This window comes from Apodemus sylvaticus, chromosome 8, assembly GCF_947179515.1.
Source record: "Apodemus sylvaticus chromosome 8, mApoSyl1.1, whole genome shotgun sequence".
Classification (NCBI taxonomy): Eukaryota; Metazoa; Chordata; class Mammalia; order Rodentia; family Muridae; genus Apodemus; species Apodemus sylvaticus.
Window position 1 is genome coordinate 115,813,577 of NC_067479.1, and position 24,620 is coordinate 115,838,196.

Below are 24,620 nucleotides of genomic sequence, written 5' to 3' on the forward strand. Positions count from 1 at the left end.
ATATGGACCTTGCTTCAAATGCTTCAAACTAGCCATAGGGAGAGAGACTGCCCTTGCTTCAACTGTGGACAATATGCTGGCCAAACTGGACAAACAAGATGCATGTAAGTGAACTACCAAACTTTGTCGAGTCTGAGTAAGCAGTCCTTCATATGTCCTGCATAACAGAAAATTCTGTCATAGGCCAATAGGCTTAAGGTGGATGCTCCAACATTGTAGAGAAATTAGGGGGACTGCCAGGCAACCAGATTTCTCTGTCATCTCAATAATTTTGGAAGCTGCTTGCCTGCTATCCTGCTAATTCAGGTAATATTTATTCCTTCATTGGTCACTGGTGGGCTTTAAGACTAGATAGTTATAGAATCACATATAAGTTTAAGTTATTTAGGATTTGAGAAAATGTTCTTGGATCAAGAAAGATATTTTAAATTGGTAATGCAATTTGTAATAAAGATTGATTTAGATAAAAAGCTCAGAACTCACCAAGATATGATAGATAATAGAATACTTTCCCCAAGTCTGTCAAGTGCATATGGATTGGGCATTGTAAATATAAATCTTACCTAATAGTTTTCATAATCATTACTATTGTATATAGGTTATTTTTTACAAGAGAAAGAACTTTTCATTGGAATAAAGGGGGGCAATATAGAAGGAATCCTTTATGCAATGAATGTAAGCTTCACTTGTCAATTAAAAGCTGATGGCCAATGAGCTGAGGCATGACTAGAAGGTGGAAGACCCAGCAGAGAGACAGAGAGAAATTCTGGAGGGGAGAGAGATAGGCCCTGAAGGGTGATGGAGATGGTTGCATGATCCTGAGGAAAGGTAACCTCCATGTGTCAGGACTTAGAATAGTATAAATAGGATACATATGAGCCATTGGGGAAGAAGCCAAAGCTATTAGCCTAGACATTTATTCACATATAAGAAGTCTTAGAATCCAAAGTGTGGGGAAGAAACTGAAGGAAAGGCCACCCAGAGACTGCCCCACCTGGGGATTCATCCTATAAACAGTCACCAAACCCTGACATTTTTATGCACGACAAAAAATGCATGCCAAAAGGAGCCTGTTATGGTTGTCTCCAAAGGAGCTCTGCTAGAGCCTTACACATACAGAGGCAGATGCTAGCAGCCAACCATTCAACTGGGCATAAGGTACCCAATGGAGGAGTTGGAGGGCAGCCTGGAGGAGCTTAAGGGATTTACAGCCCCATGGGAAGAACAACGATGTTGGCCACCCAGATATCCCAGGACTTCCAGGGACTAAACCATCAATTAAGGAGTACACATGGTTCCAGCCAAACACATGGCAGAGGAATGCCTTGTCGGGCATCAGTAGGAGGAGAGGTCCTTAGTCCTGTGAAGGCTCAATAGATGCCTCAAAAAAGGGAAATCGAGGGGGGGGGGAGTGGGAGTGGGTTGGGTGGAGGGGCATATAGTTGGAGGCAGGGGTGGGAGGAGGGGTTGAGGGTTTTAGGAGAGGGTAGAAAAAGGGAAAGGTTTAAGCATTTAAAATTTAAATGAAATGTGTTTCCTGTATGTAGCAAAATGTTGGGTCCTGTTTGCATATCCAGTCTTGTAGTCTGTGTCTTTTTATTGGGGAATTGAATCCATTGATGTTAAGAGATATTAAGGAATAGTGATGGTTGCTTCCTGCTATTTTTGATGTAATTTTAATGCTTGTGTGATTATCTTCTTTTGGGTTTGTTGAAAGAAGATTAATTTCTTGCTTTTTCTAGTGTATAGTTTCCCTCCTTTTATTGGTGTTTTTCATTCATTATTCTTTGAAGGGTTGGATTTGTGGAAAGATATTGTGTAAATTTGTTTTAGTCATATTATACCTTGGTTTCTCCATTTATGGTAATTGAGAGATTTGCTGGATATAGCAGTCTGGGTTGGCATTTGTGTTCCCTTAGGGTCTGTATGACATCTGCTCAGGATCTTCTGGTTTTCATAGTCTCTGGTGAGAAATCTAGTGTAATTCTTTATATATTACTTGACCTTTTTCCCTTACTGCTTTTAATATTCTTTCTTTGTTTAGTGCAGTTATCATTTTAATTATTATATGACAGGAGGAATTTCTTTTCTGGTCAAATCTGTTTAGAGTTCTGTAGGCTTCTTGTATGTTCATGGGCATCTCTTTCTTTATGTTAGGGATGTTTTCTTCTATAATTTTGTTGAAGACATTTACTGGCCCTTTAAGTTGGACATCTTCATTCTCTTCTATACCGATAATTCTTAGGTTTGGTCTTCTCATTTTGTTCTATATTTCCTGGAAGTTTTGGATCAGGAGGTTTTTGCATTTTTCATTTTCTTTGACTGCTGTATCAATGCTTTCTATGGTATCTTCTGCATCTCAGATTCTCTCTTCTATCTCTTGTATTCTGTTGTTGATGCTTTGATCCATGGCTCCTGACTTCTTTTCTAGGTTTTCTATGTCCAAAGTTGCTTCCCTTTATGATCAGGACTTCCTGTTGTGGGAGAATTGTATTCGGATGTTGCCATGTTGTCTTGGTTTGTGTGGGTAACATTCCTATGTTTGCCTTTTACCATCTGGTTATCTCTGGTGTAGAGTCCTGCTGACTCTGGCTGGTGCTTGTCCCCCCTGTGTGCCTGCAAGCCTGTCTCAGCACCCCTGGGTGACAGGCTTTCCCCTATCACAGATTGCTATGGGGCTGCTCAGCTCCTGGATGCAGGTGGGCCCTGGCCGACAGTCCTAAGTGATCTAAAACTCGGTGTTCTCTGCATTCCTGGCTGCAGTAGTCTGCTCAGTTGCAGGAGTGAAGATGGTGGCCTCACCTCTAATCATGGGACACAACGCAGAGCAGATATCCCCTAGCAGACTAGGTACACAGATGGTTATGGTGGCGCTGCCTCGTTCCTGGGTGCAGGTAGAGCCCTCCTAAAATTACATGGGACCTCATAAAATTACATGGGACCTCATAAAATTACAAAGTTTCTGTAAGGCAAAGGATACTGTCAATAGGGCAAAATGGCAACCAACAAATTGGGAAAAGACCTTTACCAACCCTACATCTGAGAGAGTGATAATATCCAATATATACAATGAACTTAAGAAGTTAGACTCCAGAGAATCAAATAAACCTACTAAAAATGGGATACTGAGCTAAACAAAGAATTTTCACCTGAGGAATATCAAATGGCTGAGAAGCACCTAAAGAAATGTTCAACATCCTTAGTCATCAGGGAAATGCAAATCAAAACTACTCTGAGATTTCACCTCACACCAGTCAGAATGGCTAAGATAAAAAACTCAGGAAACAGCAGGTGTTGGCGAGGATGTGGAGAAAGAGGAATACTGCTCCACTGGTGGTGGGAAAGAAAGTTGGGACAACCTCTCTGGAAATCAGTCTGGTAGTTTCTCTGAAAACTGGACATGATACTACCAGAGGACCCCATTATATCATGCCTGGGCATATACACAAAGCTTTCTCCAGCATGTAATAAGGACACATGCTCTGCTATGTTCATAGCAACCCAATATATAATAGCCAAAAGCTGGAAAGAACCCAGATATCCTTCAACAGAGGAATGTATACAGAAAATGGGGTATATTTATTTTCACTAGTGTAAAAGAAAGGGTACAGGAAAAGTGGATCTGGTTAGAAATGTTTCTTTGGGTCAAATACTGTCTGTGTTGTCTGGAAATCAGCAGTTTAGTTCACAGGTTAGCAGGCAGTGGCAGCTTGATCCACTTGCAAACTGCTCATGAAAATATCAGGAATCTAGTTCGGTAGAGTCAGGACAGAAGCAGCTGTGACACAACCTAGCAGAGACAGCCAGGCCTCATCTCAGCACAAGTCAGCAAGAGGGTCCAGGGTCAACAGGAATGTTGAGAAAAGTTCTCAGCTGTAACTCAGCAACGTGAAGATCATCAAAGTTACTAGACCAACAAGTGTTTAGCTATGCAAGCAAGCCAAGCTCAGCCTCTCTCATTGTCCATCCAGTTCTAGCTATACTCCCTCCAAACATCATGTGTGCTCCTTGGGTCTTGCCTCAGCCTGTGCATCTGACTCAGCTGACATCACACTGCCAATCAAGCCTGAGTCCAAGAAAGCAGCAAAAAGCCACAGCCCACCTCCAGAAAGGTGTGTGTGTGTGTGTGTGTGTGTGTGTGTGTGTGTGTGTGTGCACGTGTGTGCATTTCTCTTTATGGAGTCCTGACAAATGCAGCTAAACTAGGCAATGTAAGGTGGACCAATGTATGAGTATTAAGAGCAAAGGATCCCTCATCACGTGTCTTTTCATGTGGTTTCTTTAGCAGAACATCATTTCTCCTGTATCTGCTTCAGTGAAACACTTCTTCCTGAGTTTGCTTTAGCCTTTCACCTGTGTCCACTTCAGGAAAATACTTCTTTACATGCTTACCTCAGCTAAACACCATCCAACACAACTGACTTTCCAACAAAGCCCTAAGTTTCCACTTTACTCTTGCTTCAGAGAACCATGCCTCCTACAGCAAGTATCAGAAATTTCTTCCATTGTCATAGCTGTATGATGCCTTTTAATCTATTTCCCCCAAGGACATATAGTAAACACTATGTTTGTTCACCAGTTCACATGCTTGTTTCAACCCAGATATCTACACCATATGTAAAGACTCAGTTCAACACTTTTATATATGAATAGTCAGGATAAATAAATTGAAGGGTTTTTTTCCTATAACATTCCATAAGGAAAATGTTTCCATGTGCAGAAGATGGGGAACTAGCACACTCTTTTGCCAGAGCAACTCCTGGATGGCACAGTCAACATTCTACAGCATGAATGTTCAGTCAGCTCTCTATCCAATCAGCATTATCTGGAAGTCTGAAAAACAGCGTTATAAATGTAGCCGGTTATCAAATTTAATTATAAATTGTTTGGACAAGTTCTTAGTTTACATTTTGCCATTGTATAGTCATAAAACTAGTGTTATCCTCTTTTATCCACTCAATTTTGTATTCTTGGTTAAATGAGAAAGAAAATGGGTAGTACAATATGGACATATCAATAATTTCTGCATGTCTAAGACTGTATTTCCCAGCTCACTAACTACAGAGATAATCCTTTCCTAATGTGACAGCATTATGTCCGGTCCCATTCAATGTGATGAATATTTACTGAGCACTTTATATGCCAGATAGAACACACATAACTCTTATCCACCAGAGGTATACTACTTAGGAGAGTGATAGAATACCACCACATGTCACATATAGTTATTGTAAAATTTTTGTTACTACACTCATTCCTCTCAATGTGGGATGTAGAAGCCCGGCACTTCTCAGGTGCAGCTCATGTTAAAATCTGGCTCATGCAGTACTGTAAAACCCCAGGTTCCAATGTTCCCTGGCATCTACTCAAAGGTCTCCCCATGGTTCACATTGACTCTGGGAGCATCTGCAGAGATTGTACCAATGCTCAGGTGTCCATCCTTACTTGTGGCACTATCCCAAAGTTTTGTCCTGCAGCAATTTCTAATAAACAACTTATATGGACACCTCTACCTCAGAGCCTGTGTTTCAGGAACCTTGCCACACAGAACCTAAGTCTATCATTATGTATGCATATCAGTTATTATCTTCATTTGTAAACAATGTCATACATATTACAGACTCATGCAGTCTTTATCTACTCTGGGATAGCATCACCTATAAGAACACCATTATCCTCATTCTGTAGGTCAGTGGAAGAAGTGGTTTAGTTATTTCACTCTGACCAACTGTCTTACAGGAAGCAAAGCCAGAAAAGGAAGAGAATCTTTGCTGGCCAGGTCTTACTATACTGCCTTCTTTAATCTTGCTGACAAAAGATTAAAGGACCAAGATAACATTGTGTATGTTGTGCATGTTGCCACACTTGGTATTCAATCACAGCACTGCTAACCAGCCACTACCTAGAGATCAAGAGCATGAAAAGTGGCATAGCTTTGTGTAGTACTTATTTTACAGTCTTATCTACAAAATGTTGCAGTGTTGGAAATGTTGCCTAGAGAAGCGGCTGTCAACAAGTATAGCTAGCCCTTGGTGAAGAAATGCTATTTTGTCATTCAGCCACAGTGCAGTGATTTAAAGTGTGAATGTGAATCAGCTGCAAAGATAAGCGAGAAAACAGAGTCAAGGTGAAGGTGAAGCTAAAAGAGACAAACACAGTGTTACAACTCAGGATTCCAAATTGAAACACAGCAACTTTGAGCCACTGAGGGAACAGCAAGTGCTGTCAATCATAAAGCGAAGATGACCTCACTGTACTTAGGTTCCCATGAAACAACAGGCCAGCTTTTCAGTTATAATATCCTATTTTAGTGTGTTCTGTGGCATACAGAAAGAAATCAGTTTATCTCCATAAATATGTTCAAGAATACTAGCTATAATCCCCAGGGGTCACAGGTAAGGTAAATAGAAGAAAGGCGGCATCCTGTCGGTGTTCCCAGCCTCCTCTGGACAACCGTGATGACACGCAATGTATCATTCGTTCCTAGTTGATGGAAAGATCAGCAGACACGCACACCATTATTCTGTGGACTCCAAAATACACAAGGTGTGAAACAGCAGTTTCAGCACGTGCATAGGAAAATCTGTGAAGTGCTTTTGTAGGATTTGATTCTTTCAGGGGTCAATAGACTTTTGGGTGTGGCTCACTGTTACAGCCTTCTAGGTCAGGAAAATGAAGGAGCTTGACCAACAAAGCACAGACAGGAAATTGTGCGGTCAGGATTTTGATCTGAACAATGAGGTGAGGTGGCCAGCCCTGCCTCTTTTGCTCAGAGACCTCATCCACTGTATGAGGCTTCATGCAGTTGCTTTCATTGCAAGGGTATGAGTGACTGTTGCCTTGCAATAGAAGCAGCAACCACAGAAATATTTATGGAGCACTTACTATCTGTCAAGTCTCATGTCTTATGAGAAGCACTTTACATGCTTTTTGTCATTTAAGAACTCAAGATTTAAAAAAAGGAAAATGTCTTAAGGGAAATGAATGTGCTTGACAAGAAGTGCCCAAGACAACATAAGTGGAGGAATTACTGTGAGCTAAAGAGAAGGCGGGCAGTAGGGGAGTGCTCTTCCCTGCTGAGAAGAAATTTATTCACAATCAAAGGGAATATGCATTGAAGGGAAATTAGGATTTATTAAGAACCATGTGCCAGATTCTAGTCTAAGCTGTTTGGCATGCATACTCTTACACAGCATTAGTCAACATTGTTTCCATCTACAGACGAGAGATTTGAGATGTAGCCAAATTATCTAACCTGTCCCATTCTGTGGCTATAGGTGACAGACAAAACCATATCTGCTTTGCTTGACTCCAAGGCTACAGTGTCCTCTGCTCATGAGAGTTGAAGAAGGTTGTTGGCCACAAAAACAGGCATGTAATGACCAGAGGGCAGTGTAGACACTATTTGATTATAACATCCAGGGAGGAATTGCAAGGCATATACATGCAGACAGATATACTAGGCCAGTTTATGGGTTTAAATATTTGGTTATAGAATTTATAGGGCCTCCAAAATTTTTGATCAAAGGTATATCATTATTAGGCATTTTACAACAGCATAGAAAGCAAATGGACATCTCATAAAAATACCATATAGCTCATAATATCTTTGTTGTTGTGCATTCATAACTATTGTTAAACTCATGATATGACCATGATTTCCATCCCCAAGGAGGCACAGCCACTAGTAACCTCTACCTCTGAATCACTTTCTGGCTGTGAAAAACAATGGTATTCTTCTCTTTTTTTTACAGGCTACATTCTTTACACCATACATGCTCTGCTGAGGGCTTGAAAGCTAAGATACTTAGAAATTACTTTAACATGTACTTTTAAAGATCATACAGATGAAAGTTAGAGAGATGACAGATAGATGATAGATATAGAGACAAGTAATGGAAGATATATAAATGGATAGATAGATAGATAGATAGATAGATAGATAGATAGATAGATAGACAGACAGATAGATAGATAGATAGATAGATGGATAGATTATATATATGGATATAGAGCATCTTCACTGAGCCCCTGTGTCTTTGGAGCATCCTCTATCCAGGCCATGTGTCTGTGGATCAATCCTTATATAACCCATGTGTCTGTATTGCATCTTCTCTCTAAAGTACCTGTCTTCTACCCAGCTAGTATGTCTGTGGATAATATTCCTTTCTGTTGATCATAATCCACCAGCCTACATATAAATGGAACATCTTCTACCCAGCCCATGTGTCTGTGTTGGTTCTTCTCAGAGAGCACCTGCCAATCTTCTGCCCAATCCATTCATTCAAGATGTGTTTTTAAACCATCTTTACTCATGCCTCTCTGATTGGGGACCATTTCCTCCACATATGTCCATGAAGCATCTTTCATCAATCCACATGTCTTTAGAATATCTAATGTTCAACCTATCTCTTTTGAGGATCTTCTACTCAGTTCGTTTTCTGCAGAGCATTTTTTACCACCAGCTGCCAACATCTGGAATCCCACTGCAGAAAACTGCAACTGATTATGGTCCAGCCTTCATCAGCTCCTTCACTGCCAAATTCAGACATCAGGCATTCTTTGCACACTAAGGAAGACATATGCATCTAAGCTGAGTAGACATCTTTAAAAATAGAATTATGCAAATGTTTTACTAGATTTATAAAGATGTAAGCAACTGCCTGTGTGGGCACTTTATAATCCCATGATCATCAGAGCTAATCTAAACACTGGAGAAATTCTGTATTCCAAATCAACTGAAAATAGAGGATGGTCAACTTCTGTATCTGTATTCCCTTTCTACTCAAATTCTTTGTGTGGACCCCCTTCAGGTAGGATATGAAGACTATCTGAAGTCTTTCCTCTGCAAGGATTTGAATAGAAGCAGTGGTTTCTCCTCTTCATGCAGAGACAATGGCAGTGGCACAAATATACTGAGCCATGGGAGACACTGTGCTTTGAACAGCTCACAGCATTAGTAGAATGATGGATCCTATCTTAGGGTTTTCTATTACTGTCACAAATGGCCTGACTAAAAGCAACTTGGGGAAAAGAGGGTTTATTTGATTTATAAAACGCTTAAGTCACATTCTACTGCTTAAAGAAGTCATAGCAGCAACCAAAAGAAGCAGAGGGCAGGAGACTGGCTGGTTCAGTCTTGCCTTCTTACTCACCTGAGGAGTACCAGCCTTGAGGAAGCTGAGTTCTATCACATCAATCATCAATCAAGATCAATCAATGTATCGTATGCTTGTCAATAAGCCAATGTCATAGGAGCATTTTCTAATATCAGGTCACCTCTTCCAAAATGACTTTAGCTTATGTCAAGTTGACATCAACCTAGATAACACAGAACCTGTACCTAGAGGTATATTTTCTTAGTTATTTCTTTAATTTAATTTTTCTTACATCTTATTTTTGGGGAACAAGCTTTCACTTTCTAAAACAAACCAGCTTCAACTAAATATGTAGTCCAAGCTGAACCTCCTGCCTCAGCTTAACATGTTTTGGGGTTATAGATATGAACCACCAATGCCTGACTTTACAGTCATAGTCGTTAAAGTGAATTCTGGAATGGCCTGCTGCATTGAAGAAAAATAATTTCACTCCTTCCCATCTTATACCCACTCCAAAAGATCAAGACATCCTCTGTGCAAAATTTTCTTAAATTTTAAAACTCCAAAGCATAAAAATGATAGTTAAGAAGCAGGGTGACCGGGCACTGGTAGCAGCAGCTCGTCCAGCGAAGAAGGCCACCATCAGTGGAATCAAGGTGGAAGGGTCCAGGCAGGCCCTGTGCCTACTACCACTGGCCACTGCCAGTCAGCCGAGTTGTGAGCAGCGGCAGAGTTACAGTGCTTTCCACCACTCTGAAGCCACATCAAATCTCTGCCTTCCGCCAGTCAGTTACAAGAGGCTCTCCGCCATCTTGTCTCCTGGATACCAGAGAGATCTGACAGCCCCAGATATGCTGACATAGTCCGAGCCTACTGTCACTTGGGTCTAAGCCTGACAGGTGTGGGCCTGCACCCAGGCCCTGGGCTGCTCAGTGGGCCATCGGTGTGCCAACCCGGCCAGGACATTGTTTACCCAACGATTGTCCAGGTACTTGCAGGGGGCATGCGCGCCCCCATCTTGGCTACTAGACACCAGAGGGCTCTAACAGACAAAGTCAGCCAGCAGACTTAGCCCAAGGCGAACATCACTAGGATCTAAGCCTGACAGACACTGGCCTGCACCCAGGCTCTGGACAGCTCAGTGGGCCATCTGAGTAAAACCCAGCCAGGACGTTGTTTACCCAGCAGACTGTCCAGCACTGGCACGGCGTGTGCGGCACCATCTTGGTTACCTGACAGAACCAATTAGCAGACAGAGCCCGAGGCGAACATTGCTCGGGCCTAAGCATGTCAGGCCTTTGCCTGGACTCAGGGCCTGAGCAGCTAGGCTAGCCATGTATGCAGCAAATAGCTTGGGGGATTGGCTGCCTGGCAGAGTGTTCAGCACTTGGAAAAGGTCCCCTCAGTATCCACCATTATCACTCCCTGAAGGAGCAAATGGGTATCACCTGGTTCACAGAGACATCCCGGGGAAAAGCACACTAGGGCTCCAAGAGCAACCGAGAGGAGGGCAGCACATCAGCGAGCTGTGACAAGGGAAACCCAGCCATCCAGTGTAGCAGAAATAGCCTTACAGTCTCACAGGAGGTTCAAACACCAGCCAGTGACAAGACCAACTAATTCCAGAGATAACAAGATGTCAAAAAGCAAACGTAGGAATGCTACTAACAGAAATCTAGGCAATATGGCAGCATCTGAACCCAACTCTCCAATATCAGCAAGTCCTGTATTCCTCAACACACCAGAAAAACAAGATTTGGATTTAAAAATCACTGGTCATGATGCTGCTAGAGTAACACAAAAAGCACATAAATGAATCTCTTAAAGAAATACAGGGGAATATGAATAAGTTAGAAACCCATACAATGGAAACACAAAAATCACTTAAAGGAATTCAGAATAAGGCTCAAGATATAGAAACCAATAAAGAAGAAACACACACACACACACACACACACACACACACAAAACCAAAAAAAAAAAAAACCAAAAAAACAAAAACAAAAAAAACCTTAAAGAAATGCCAGAGAAAGTGAGTCAAATGGCAGAAGTCATGAAAGAGGAAACACAAAAATCTCTTAAAGAATTAAAGAAAATCACAAACAAACAAATGAAGGAACTGAGCAAAACCATCCTGGATCTATAAACAGAAGTAGAAACAACTAAGAAATCACAAAGGGAGACAACTTTGGAGATAGAAAACCTTGGGAAGAAATCAGGGGCCATAGATGCAAATATCAACAACAGAATACAAGACATGGAAGAAAGAATCTCAGATGCCAAAGATACCATAAAAACCATTGACTCAACAATCAAAGAAAATGCAAAATGCAAAAAGCTTGTAACCCAGAACATTCAGGAAATCCAGCACACAATGAGAAGACCAAACCTAAGAATTATAGGTATCGATGAGAGTGAAGATTTACAACTTAAAGGGCCAGCAAATATCTTCAACAAAATTATGGAAGAAAACTTTCCTAACCTAAAGAGAGAGATGCCCATGAATACACAAGAAGCCTACAGAACTCCAAACAGACTGGACCAGAGCAGAAATACCTCCTGTCACATAATAATCAAAACCCCAAATGTACTAAACAAAGAAAGAATATTGAAGGCAGTAAGAGAAAAAGACAAAGTAACATATAAAGGAAGACCTATCAGAATTACACCAGACTTCTCACCAGAGACCATGAAAGCTAGAAGATCCTGGGAAGATCTCATGCAAACTCTCAGAGGACACAAATGTCAGCCAAGACTACTATACCCAGCAAAACTCTCAATCACCGTAGATGGAAAAACCAAGATATTCCATGACAAAACCAAATTTACACAATATCTTTCCACAAACCCAGCCCTACAAAGAATAACAGGAGGAAAACTCCAATACAAGGAGGGAAACTACACCCTGGAAAAAGCAAGATAGTAATCTTCTTTCATCAAACCCAAAAGAAGATAACCACTCAAATATAAAAATAACATCAAAAATAGCAGGAAGTAATAATCACTATTCCTTAATTTCTCTTAACATCAATGGACTCAATTCCCCAATAAAAAGACATAGACTCACAGACTGGATAGTTAAACAGGACCCTACATTTTGCTGCATCCAGGAAACACACTTCAGTGTCAAAGACAAAAGCTACCTTAGAGTAAAAGGCTGGAAGACAATTTTACAAACCAATGGTCTAAGGAAACAAGCCAGAGTAGCAATTCTAATATCAGATAAAATTGACTTTCAACCTAAAGTCATCAAAAGAGACAAAGAAGGACACTTCTTGCTGGTCAAAGGAAAAATCCATAAAAAAGAACTCTCATTTCTGAACATCTATGCACCAAATGCAAGGGAACCCTCACTCATTAAAGAAACTTTACTAAAGCTCAAAGCACACATTGCACCTAACACAATAATTGTGGGTGACTTCAACACCCCACTCTCCTCGACGGACTGATCAGGAAAACAGAAACTAAACAGGGAAACAGTGAAACTAATTGAAGCTTTGGACCAATTGGATTTAACAGATATATATAGAGAGAGAGAACTTTTCATCCCAAAGCAAAAGAATATACCTTTTTCTCAGCACCTCATGGTACTTTCTCCAAAATCGATCATATAATTGGTCACAAGCCAGACCTCAACAAATATAAGAAGACTGTAATAATCCCATGCCTCCTATCAGATCACTATGGAGTAAATGTGGTCTTTAATAGCAACAAAAACAGCAGAAAGCCCACATACACATGGAAACTGCACAATAATCTACTCAATGGTACCTTGGTCAAGGAAGAAATAAAGAAAGAAATCAAAGACTTTTTAGGATTAAATGAAAATGAAGATACAACATACACAAATTTATGGGACACAATGGAAGCAGTGCTAAGAGGATAACTTATAGCCTCCAAAAAGAAATTGGAGAGAGCATACACTAGAAGCTTATTAGCACAACTGAAAGCCCTGGAACAAAAAGAAGCTAATTCACCCAGGAGGAGAAGAAGACATGAAATCATCAAACTCAGGGTTGAAATCAGTCAAGTAGAAACTAAGAGAACCATATGAAAAATCAACAAAACCAGGAGCTGGTTCTTTGAAAAAAATCAACAAGATAGATAAACCCTTAGCCAGACTAACCAAAGGGTACAGAGACAGTATCAAAAAAAAAAAAAAAAGAGAGAGAGAGAGAGAAAGAAATGAAAAGGGAGATATAACAACAGAAACTGAGGAAATGAAAAAAATTATCAGATCCTACTACAAAAGCCTGTACTCAACACAACTGGAGAATCTGGAGGAAATGGACAATTTCTTAGACAGATACCAAATACCAAAATTAAATCAGGATCAAATAGATCATCTAAACAGACCCATAACCCCTAAAGAAATAGAAGGGGTCATAGAAAGCCTTCCAAAAAAAAAAAAAAAAAAAAAAAAAAAAAAAGCACAGGACCAGATGGTTTGGTTTTAGTGCGGAATTCTATGAGACCTTCAACGAAGACTTAACACCTATACTCTTCAAACAATCCCACCAAATAGAAACAGAAGGAACACTACCCAACTCATTCTATGAAGCCACAATTACGCTGATACTAAAACCACACAAAGATCCAACAAAGAAAGAAAATTTCAGGTCAATATCCCTTATGAATATTGATGCAAAGATACTCAATAAAATTCTTGCCCACCGAACCCAAGAACACATTAAAACGATCATCCACTGTGATCAAGTAGGCTTTATCCCAGGAATGCAGGGATGATTCAATATACAGAAATCCTTCAATGCCATCCACTACATAAACAAACTCAAAGAAAAAAACCACATGATCATTTCATTAGATGCTGAAAAAGCATTTTACAAAATTCAGCATCCTTTCATGCTAAAAATCTTGGAAAGGACAGGAATTCTAGGCCCATATCTAAACCTAGTAAAAGCAATATACAGCAAACTAGTAGCAAACATCAAACTAAATGGAGAGAAACTTGAAGCAATCCCACTAAAATCAGAGACTAGACAAGGCTGCCCCCTCTCTCCATATCTTTTCAATATAGTTCTTGAAGTCCTAACTAGAACAATTAGACAACATAAGGAGGTCAAAGGGAAACAAATTGGAAAGGAAGAAGTCAAACTATCACTATTTGTAAATGTATGATAGTATACTTAAGTGACCCCAAAAACTCTACCAGAGAACTCCTACAGCTGATAAACAACTTCAGCAAAGTGGCTGGTTACAAAATCAACTCAAGTGTATCAGTAGCCTTTCTATACTCAAAGGATAAGTAGACTGAGAAAGAAATTAGGGAAATGACATCCTTCACAATAGCCACAAACTGCATGAAGTATCTTGGGGTAACTCTATCCAAACAAGTGAAAGACTTATACCACAAAAACTTCAGATCTCTGAAGAAGGAAATCAAAGAAGACCTCAGAAAATGGAAAAATCTTCCATGCTCGTGGATTGGCAGGATTAATAAAGTTAAAATGGGCATCTTGCTAAAAGCAATATACAGATTCAATGCAATCCCCATCAAAATCCCAACTCAGTTCTTCATAGAGTTAGAAAGAGCAATTCTCAAATTCATCTGGAATGATAAAAAACCCAGGATATCTAAAACTATTCTCAACAGTAAAAGGACTTCTGGGGGGAATCAGTATCCCAGATCTCAAACTTTACTACAGAGCAATAGTGATAAAAACCACATGGTATTGCTACAATGTCAGGCAAGTGGATCAATGGATTAGGATTGAAGACCCAGAAATGAACCCACAACCTATGGTCACCTGATTTTTGACAAAGGAGCTAAAAACATCCACTGGAAAAAAGATAGCCTTTTCAACAAATGGTGCTGGTTCAATTGGAGGTCAGCATGCAGAAGAATGTGAATAGATCCATTCTTATCTCCTTGTACTAAGCTCAACTCCAAGTGGATCAAGGACCTCCACATAAAACCTGGCACACTGAAACTAATAGAAAAGGAACTGGGAAAGACCCTTGAGGACATGGGCACAGGGGGAAAGTTCCTGAACAGAACACCAATACCTCATGCTCTAAGATGAAGAACTGACAAATGGGACCTCATAAAATTACAGTTTCTGTAAGGTAAAGGACATTGTCAAAAGGACAAAACGTCAACCAACAGATTGGGAAAGGATCTTCACCAACCCTAAATCCAACAGAGGGCTAATATCTAATATATACAAAAAACTCAAGAAGGTAGACACCAGAGAACCAAATAACCTTATTAAAAAGTGGGGTACCTAACTAAACAAAGATTTTTCACATGAAGAACTTCGGAGGGCTGGGAAACACCTTAAGAAATGCTCAACATCATTAATCATTAGGGAAATGCAAATCAAAACAACTCTGAGATTTCACCTCACACCAGTCAGAATGGCTAAGGTCAAAAACTCAGGAGACAGCAGGTGCTGGCTGGGATTGCAAAATGGTGCAACCACTTTGGAAATCTGTCTGGCCGTTCCTCAGAAAGCTGGGCATGGTACTTCCAGAGGACCCTGCTATACCACTCCTGGGCATATACCCAGAGGATTCCCCAGCATGTAATAAGGACACATGCTCCACTATGTTCATAGCAGCCCTATTTGTAGTAGCCAGAAGCTGGAAACAACCCAGGTGTCCCTCAACAGAGGAATGGATACAAAAAATGTGGTATATCTACACAATGAAGTACTATTCAGCTATTAGAAACAAGGAATTCATGAAATTCATAGACAAATGGATGGAGCTGGAGAACATCATACTAAGTGAGGTAACACAGTCTCAAAAGATCAGTCATGGTATGCACTCACTGATAAGTGGATAATAACCTAGAAACTTGGAATACCCAAGAAATAATCCACATATTAAATGATGTCCAAAAAGAGCAGAGGAGTGGTCCCTGGTTCTGTAAAGACTCATTGCAACAGTATAGGGGAATACGAGAACAGGGAAGTGGGAAGGAGTTGATGGAGGAACACGGGGAGGGAAGAGGGCTTATGGGACTTGTGGGGAGTGGGGACCCAGAAAATGGGAAATCATTTGAAATGTAAATAAAGAATACATTGAATAAAAAAAAGGGGAAAAGTATTCATTTTCAAGACTAGAAAATGAAAATAGAGCTAATAAAGAAAACATAAACTGAGGGAATTATGGAAATGAAAACTCTAAGTATGTAGACAGGACCTACAGAGGCAAGCTTCATCAACAGAATGCAAGATATGAAAGAGATAATCTGAGTGTAGAATACATAATAGAAGAAATAGATATATTGATCAAAGAAAATTTTAACTTTGAAAATGTTCTGACACAAAACTTCCATAAAATCTGGGACCCTATGAAAAGACCTAACCTAAGAATAACAGCAATAAAGGAAGGAGAAGAATCCCAACTCAAGGACCCAGAAAATATTTTCAGCCAAATCATTGAAAAAATGTGTAACCTAGGAGATGCCTATAAAAACAAAGGAAGCTTACAGAACACCAAATAGATTAAGCCCCCAAACTAAGCCCACTTACCACATAAAAATCAAAACACTAAACATACAGAGCAAATAAAGGATGTTAAAAGTTGCAAGGGAAAAACCCAAGTAACATATAAAGGCAGACATATTAAAATTATACCCAGCTTCTCAATGAGGACTCTAAAAGCTAGAAGGGCCTGGGCAGATATCATTCAGACACAGGAAGGAATAATTGCAGGCAAACAAAGCCAAAGGAAACACATACCACCACTGCTACCACCACCAACACCACCACCAACAACAATACCAACAGCACCACCACCACCACCATCAACAACAACAATAACGCCAATACTACCACCACAACCACCACCACCAACACCACCAACACCACAACTACCACCAATACCAACACCACCACCACTACCACCAACTACTACTACTACTACTATTACTACTACTACTACACAATAACAAGAGTCAGAAAATATTGATCATTGATATATCTTATTAAAAGGCACAGATAATAGAAAGGATACAAATACAGGATTTATCATCCTGCTGAATACAAGAAACACAACTCAACATTAAGAATAGATATTGCCTCAGAGTAAAAGATTGGAGAGATTTTTCCAGTTCATGGATATAGGAATCAAGTTGGTGCAGACATTTGAATATCTAATAAAATAGACTTCAAACCAAAATTAATCAAAAAAGACAGTGAAGGACAATTTATATTCAACCAAGGAAAAATCCACAAGGTTGATTTTTGAATTCTTGGCATATATACCCAAAATATAAGGGCACTCACATTTGTAAAATAAACATTACTAAAGCTTAAATCACACAGTGACACTCACACATTGATAAGATACTTCAGTATCAGACTCAACAAAAGTCAGATCTTTCCATTAAACTAAAGAGAGTAATACTGGAGCTAGCAGGCAGTGTAAACCAAAAGATCCTAACAGATGTCTATAGAACATTTCATTCAAACTCAAGGGAACATACCTTCTCAGCCCTTCACAGAACTTTCTCCAACATTGATCAAACACTCTGTTGCAAGTCTCAACAGATACAAAAAGAATTGGACTGACCTGTGGTGTACTTTCAGATCACAATGGATTGAGTCTGGATTTTAACAAGAGGGACAATAGAAAGCCTTCATACTCATGGAACGTGAACAGGTCAAGACTAGGTCAAAACAGAAATAAAGAAACTAAAGATTTTCTGGAAGTCAGTGAAAATAAGTGCATGGAATATTCAAATTTATGGTATGTAACAAAGAGGAAAGGTTATAGCACTAAGCACCTACAGGGAAGAATTAGAACTATCTCATACTAGAAAATTAACAGCACACCTGAAAGCTCTAGAACAAGGAGGAGTAAGAAAACCTAAGAAGAGTGAATGACAAGAAACAGTTAAACTGAGGCGTGAAATCAATGAAATATAAACAAATAATGAAATCAATGAAATATAAACAAATAAGTCAATGAAATGAAGAGTTGGTTCTCTGAGAAAGAAAAGAGGATAGAGATGCCATTATCTAAACTAACTAAAAAATGAAGAATGAATAGCTAAACTAGCAAGGTCAGAGATTAAATGAGGACATGGCAGCAGACACCAGGGAAATCAAAAGAATCAATAGGTCACACTTTAGAAAATTGTTCTCCCCAAAATCGGAAAATCTAGAAGAAATGGATGATTTTCTTGATAGATATCATTTACAAAATTTAAATCAAAGTCAGATAAACAATCTAAATAGACCGATAGCTCCTAAGAAAATAGAAGCAGTCACTGAGAGTCTCTTCCCCCACCATAAAAGCCTGGAACCAGATGGCTTGGATACAGAATTCTACTAAACCTAAAGAGAGGTGCTAACAGCAATACCTCTCAAGTTATTCTACAAAGTAGAGACATAAGAAATATTGCAAAATTTATTTTTGGAGGTCATAAATATCTAAACCACACAAAGAGATTCAACAAAGAAAAAGAACAGAAAATCAACTTCAGAGATGTAGGGAAGGTTCAAAATATGAAAATTAGTCAGTAGAATCCATAATATAAACAAAATAAGAGAAAAATTACATGACTATTTATTGCAGAAAAATACTTTGACAAAATCTAACACCTCTTCATGATAAAAGTCTAGGAGAGAGAAGGGATACAAATAACATATTTCAACATAATGAGGGCAATTAAAGTAAGACTATGGCCAGCATCAAATTAGGTGGAGAGGAATAAAAGCAATTCCATTTAAGATCAGGAACAGGACAGGGCTGACAACTCTTTCCATATCTATCCTTCATAATAGTGCTTGAAGTTCTAGCTATAGCAATGAAACAATGATCAAGATTAGGATAATGGATATTGGTGGGCAAGAAGTCAATGTATTGCTATTTGCAGATGACATTTATATGGGTGACCCAAAAATGCTATGAGGGAACTCCTACAGCTTATAAAAACCTTCATTGCAGTATCTGGATACATGGTTAAGCCAAGGAAGTTGGTAACTTTGCATATACAAATGATGGCTGAGCTGAGAACATCAGATAAACAGTACCCTTCACAACAACCCCAAATTTATTGAATATTAATCAAGCAAGTGAAAGACTTGTGTGATGGAAACTTCAAATCTTTGAAGAAAGAAATTGAAGACCTCAAGAAGTACTACAGAGCAATAGAACTGTAAAACTGTATGTACAGTGACAGGCAGGCAGATCAATGGAATAGAACTGAAGACCCAGAAATGAACCCACACACCTATGGACACTTGATCTTTGACAAAGGAGCTGAAACCATCCAGTGGGAAAAGATAGCCTTTTCAACAAATGGTGCTGTCTCAACTGCCAGCTAGCATGCAGAAGAATGCAAATTGATCCATTTTTATCTCCTTGTACTAAGCTCAAGTCCAAGTGGACCAAGGACCTCCACATAAAACCAGAAACACTGAGACTAACAGAAAAGAAACTGGGGAAGAGCTTTGAACACATGGACACAGGGGAAAATTTCATGAACAGAATAGCCTATGCTCTAAAACCAAGAATTGACAAATGGGACCTCATAAAATTACAAAGCTTCTGTAAGGCAAAGAACACTGTCTGTAGGCCAAAATGGGAACCAACAAATTGGGAAAAGATCTTTACCAACCCTACATCTGAGAGAGGGATAATATCCAATATATACAACGAACTTAAGAAGTTAGACTCCAGAGAACCAAATAACCCTATTAAAAATGAGTACTGAGCTAAACAAAGAATTTTCACCTGAGGAATATCAAATGGCTGAGAAGCATCTAAAGAAATGTTCAACATCCTTAGACATCAGGGAAATATAAAACAAGACAACCCTGAGATTTCACATCACACTAGTCAGAATGATTAAGATAAAAAACTCAGGAGACAGCAGGTATTGGCAAGGATGTAGATAAAGAGGGACACTCCTCCACTGCTGATATGATTGCAAGCTGGTACACCCACTCTGGAAATCAGTTTGTCAGTTCCCCAAAAAACTGGGTATAATACTACTGGAGGACCCTGTTATACCACTCCTGGGCATATACACAAAGGATTCTCCAGCATGTAATAAGGACATGTGCTACACTATGTTCATAGCAGCTCTATTTATAATAGCCAGAAGCTGGAAAGAACAGATGTGTCCCTCAACAGAGAAACTGATACAGAAAATGTGGTATATTTACACAATGGGCTACTTACTACTAAGCTATTAAAAACAATGAATTCATTAAATTCGTAGACAAATGGATGGAACTGGAAAATATCATCCTGATTGAGGTAACCCAATCACAAAAGAACCCATATATTATGCACTCACTGAGAAGTGGATATTAGCCCAGAAGGTTGGAATACCCAAGACATATTTCACATATCAAATGATGCCCAAGAATGAGGAAGAACAATGTATGGATACTCTGGTCCTTCTTAGAAGGCAGAGCAAAATACCCACAGAAGGAGATACAGAGACAGAGCAGCAGAGTCTGAGGGAAAGACCATCCAGAGACTACCCCACCTAGAGATCCATCCAATATATAGTTACAAAACACAGACACCATTATCGATGACCACAAATGCTTGCTGACCAAAGACGGACATAGCTGTCACCTGGGAGGCTTTGCTAGTTCATGAGAAATACAGAGGTGGAAAGCCTCAGCCAGCCATTGAACTGAGCACAGAGTCTCTAATAGAGGAGCTAGAGAAAGGACCCCAGGAGCTAAAGGGGTTTGCAGCGCCATAGGAGGACCAGCAATATAAGACACTCAGTACTCCCAGATCTCCCAGGGACAAAACCATGACCCAAAGAGTATATATGGAGTTACCCATGGCTCCAGACACACAGGCAGCAGAGGATGGCCTTGTTAGACACCAAAGGGAGGAGAGGCCCTTGGTTCTGGAAAGACTTGATGCTGCTGTGTAGAGGAATACCGGAATAGGAAAGCAGGAGAGTGTTGACTGGGGAACAGAGGAGAGGAGATCGCATATGGGATTTTTTTGGGGGGGTGGACCAGGAAAGGGGACAACATTTGAAATGTAAATAAAAAAAGAAAGAGTCCCTGACATACATCCAAAAAAAAAAAAAAGAAAGAAAGAAAGAAATTGAGCAAGTTATCAGAAGATTGAAGGTTCTTCCATGCTCATGAATTGGTAGGATCAGCATAGTAAGAAAAACTGTCCTACAAAGAGTAGTAAGCAAATTCAGCACGTAACAAATGGTACCTCATGTAACTGAATAGGACTGTCAATAGGACAAAGTGACATCCTACAGAATGCAAAATGATTTTCATCATCTCCATATCTGATAGGGGGCTGATATCAAAAATGCACACAGAACTCAAGAATCTACACATCACCAACCACATAATCTAATGAAAATGTTGTACAGATCTAAACAGAGACTTCCAATATAGGGATCATAAATGGCTGAGAAACAATTAAAGAAACTTTCAACATCCTTAGCCCTGACCTTGGAAAGGGGTCAGGGAATGGGTATAGGAAGGATCATGTGCCCCAGGAAGGGATGGAGGGAGAGAGCACAGGAAGAGACTGGAATTGAAAGGTATTTGGGAAGGATTGTGTGAACCTAGTGTGGTAAAAACTCCCAGGATTATACAAGGGTGACTCTAGTGAGGAACCCTAGTAATGGAGGATATGAAGGTTATGTTCTGTAACCAGGCAAGGCTTCCAGTAGTGGAACTGGGATACCACCCAGCCATAAAACCTTCAACCTAAAAAAGATGCCTAAAAGATGTGCAAGAGGAATGGAAACATGGTACTTATGGGAATGGCCAACCAGGGACTGGTCTAACTTGAGGCAATGTCACAAAAGTGATACCATGCCCAATATTGCCTGGATGACCAAGAACCAGAAGCTGGACATCCCAGAGACCTAATATAGAAAACATCAATAAAAAGAGCATCCTATTTATATTCTGTTATGCCCATATTTCAGTGCCTAGCCCAATAGTCATTGCAGAGGCTTCTTCTAGAAGTTTATGGGAGCAGATGCAGAGACCCACAGCCAAACATTACATGCAGAGAGTCTAAATTGGAGACCTTTATTATGTCTTTTCCCTTTGAGCTTAAAGAAACTCTTAGAAAAGTGGGAAGAAGGATTGTAGGATGCACAGAGGTCCAGGATAGCAATAGAATACAACCCACTGCATCAACTAAGCAGGAATCACAGAGATTCACAAAGCCTGCGTGGGTCTGGACTAGGTCCTCTGCAAATGTGTTATGTTTGAGTAGCTTGATGTTTTGAGGGAGTCCTAATAGTAGCATTTAGGGCACCTTTGTCTCTTTTGGCTACCCTTGGGACCTTTTTTCTTCTATTGGATTGACTCACTAGTCCTGATAGGAGGGTTTGGGCCTAGTTTTTTTTTTTTTATTCGATATATTTTTTATTTACATTTCAAATGATTTCTCCTTTTCTAGTCCCCCACTCCCCGAAAGTCCCATAAGCCACTTTCTCTCCCCCTGTCCTCCCACCCACCCCTTCCCACTTCCCCGTTCTGGTTTTGCCGAATACTGCTTCACTGAGTCTTTCCAGAACAAGGGGTGACTCCTCTTTCTTCTTGTACCTCATTTGATGTGTGGATTATGTTTTGGGTATTCCAGTTTTCTAGGTTAATATCCAATTATTAGTGAGTGCATACCATGATTCACATTTTGAGTCAGGGTTACCTCACTTATTATGATGTTCTCTAGCTCCATCCATTTGCCTAAGAATTTCATGAATTCATTGTTTCTAATGGCTGAATAGTACTCCATTGTGTAGATATACCACATTTTTTTGCATCCACTCTTCTGTTGAGGGATACCTGGGTTCTTTCCAGCTTCTGGCAATTATAAATAGGGCTGCTATGAACATAGTAGAGCATGTATCCTTATTACATGGTGGGGAATCCTCTGGGTATATGCCCAGGAGTGGTATAGCAGGATCTTCTGGAAGTGAGGTGCCCAGTTTTCGGAGGAACCGCCAGACTGATTTCCAAAGTGGTTGTACCAATTTGCAACTCCACCAGCAGTGGAGGAGTGTTCCTCTTTCTCCACACCCTCTCCAACACCTGCTGTCTCCTGGATTTTTAATCTTAGCCATTCTGACTGGTATAAGGTGAAATCTCAGGGTTGTTTTGATTTGCATTTCCCTAATGACTAATGAAGTTGAGCATTTTTTAAGGTGTTTCTCCGCCGTCCAAAGTTCTTCAGGTGAGAATTCTTTGTTTAACTCTGTACCCCATTTTTAATAGGGTTGTTTGGTTTTCTGGAGTCTAACTTCTTGAGTTCTTTATATATATTGGATATTAGCCCTCTATCTGATGGAGGATTGGTGAAGATCTTTTCCCAATTTGTTGGTTGCCGATTTGTCCTCTTGATGGTGTCCTTTGCCTTACAGAAACTTTGTAATTTTATGAGGTCCCATTTGTCAATTCTTGATCTTAGAGCATACGCTATTGGTGTTCTGTTCAGAAACTTTCTCCCTGTACCGATGTCCTCAAGGGTCTTCCCCAGTTTCTTTTCTATTAGCCTAGTTTTATTGTAATTTGTTGTGGCATCTTTGGTTGCTCTCCCTGGAAGATTCACTCTTTTCTGAAGGGAAACAGAGGAGGTGTGGTCTGTAGAAGAGGGAGATGGTGGGGTAACTTGGAGGAGAGGAGAGAAGAGAAAACTGCAGTCAGAATTATTCAACAAGAGAAGAATTAGAAAGAGAGAGACAGAGACACAGAGAGTCATTTAGGTCATTGATTCCAACTCATTCTGAACTGTAGACACAGAGGAATAATAGCATTGTCTCTTATCGCAGGTTTCCCAACATACTGAAATCAGGAACCGGAGAACACGCTATCCAATGACTAGATGACTGGTATAAATTGAGCTAATGTCTGTGTGACTTCATCCTGATCTCAACCATTTTGTTAGTCTTCTTCAATGAGATGCTGAAGGAAACCCCTTTGAGACAGGTTTCCCACATCTACTTTTGTGTGTAACTTAAAAGCATGTGATATCAGTAGCTGCTCTTTGGCTGCTGCTTCTAGTTGAATAAAGATGAGAACATGGTTTCCATTTGCACTGTCAGTAATAAAAAGTAATAAAAAAGATGGAGTCTTGATGCTGGTGCATCACCTGATGTAGCACTTACACTAAACTGAAGCATCTACTCAGTAACCCAACCCATTACCAGAGTATTGTTGGTAGCTGGCTTCTTGGTGGACCACTACAGAATAAGAATGATTAGAGCATCCTCTACTCTCTTACATACACACACACACACACACACACACACACACACACACACACACACCAGAGAGAGAGAGAGGTTCTGGAGACTGATTCTGCTGTAGTTAATAACTGTAAGATCAAACAAATTTCAAATTATAAAGTTAAAAAATTAAAAGGACAGAAAAATATTTGCCTGAAAGCCTCACACTGGAAGACAGGTGAAAACTTATGGGGATAAATTTTCCAGTTTTTCAAGGTTCCCCTGAGAACAGATATCAGCCAAGAATATGGCATAGACCAAAAATATCCTGTAGAAAAAATGCCATTAAATGAACATTAGTATGC

The 24,620-nt window shown here is 39.8% G+C and overlaps 1 pseudogene; it reads left to right on the forward strand.

Annotated features, from left to right (window-relative positions):
- Positions 1-24,620, forward strand: part of LOC127690850 (60S ribosomal protein L7a-like) — a 146,346-nt pseudogene that overhangs the window by 49,100 nt on the left and 72,626 nt on the right.